Source organism: Sinocyclocheilus grahami, unplaced genomic scaffold (genome assembly GCF_001515645.1).
Source record: "Sinocyclocheilus grahami isolate Dianchi unplaced genomic scaffold, SAMN03320097.WGS_v1.1 scaffold24695.1, whole genome shotgun sequence".
Taxonomy (NCBI): Eukaryota; Metazoa; Chordata; class Actinopteri; order Cypriniformes; family Cyprinidae; genus Sinocyclocheilus; species Sinocyclocheilus grahami.
Window position 1 is genome coordinate 2,087 of NW_015519574.1, and position 684 is coordinate 2,770.

Below are 684 nucleotides of genomic sequence, written 5' to 3' on the forward strand. Positions count from 1 at the left end.
TGCTTTTCTCTGCTTTTCAGCCATTCTCTTTGCCATGTCCTTTTGTCTTCGTTTTTTTTGGACGTCACACCCCACCTGCCACAAAGAAAACTATTTCATCCTCAGAATCCATATTTTTATGAATGGCGCGAAACGTAATGCTTACGTCAGAGTTTGTAAAATCGTAGTAAATTTGTGTCGTGTGTGACTGCCTCCGTACGATTTTCGGATAAACTCAATCGTGACATGTGCCAGAGCTCACGACGTTCCGACCTTCAGCATTATTCAGCATTATATTTGCATTATTGACACACTATTTTCCTAATTAATGTTGTACAGTTGCTTTGACGCAATCTGTATTGTTAAAAGCACTATATAAATAAAGGTGACTTGACTTGACTTGACTTCAGAATCGCACCGTGTACTCCCGCCTTTAGTGTTGTTCAAGACTCGGCTTACCGTTTTTGTCTGGTATAATTCACCCAAAAAATTATGTACTCACCCTCCTGTTGAAAGATCCCAAAATGTCATTAAGGCATTGTAAAAATAATCAGATGAGAGCTAAAAGACAAATCCACGACTTCTGAAGAAGAGCAAGGGCTTTGTATGATGAACGGATTTACACCACACTTATAAACGAACGTTCAAATGAGCACGAGAACATCATGACGGTAAAAATGGAGACATATTTGGATGACCTAAACC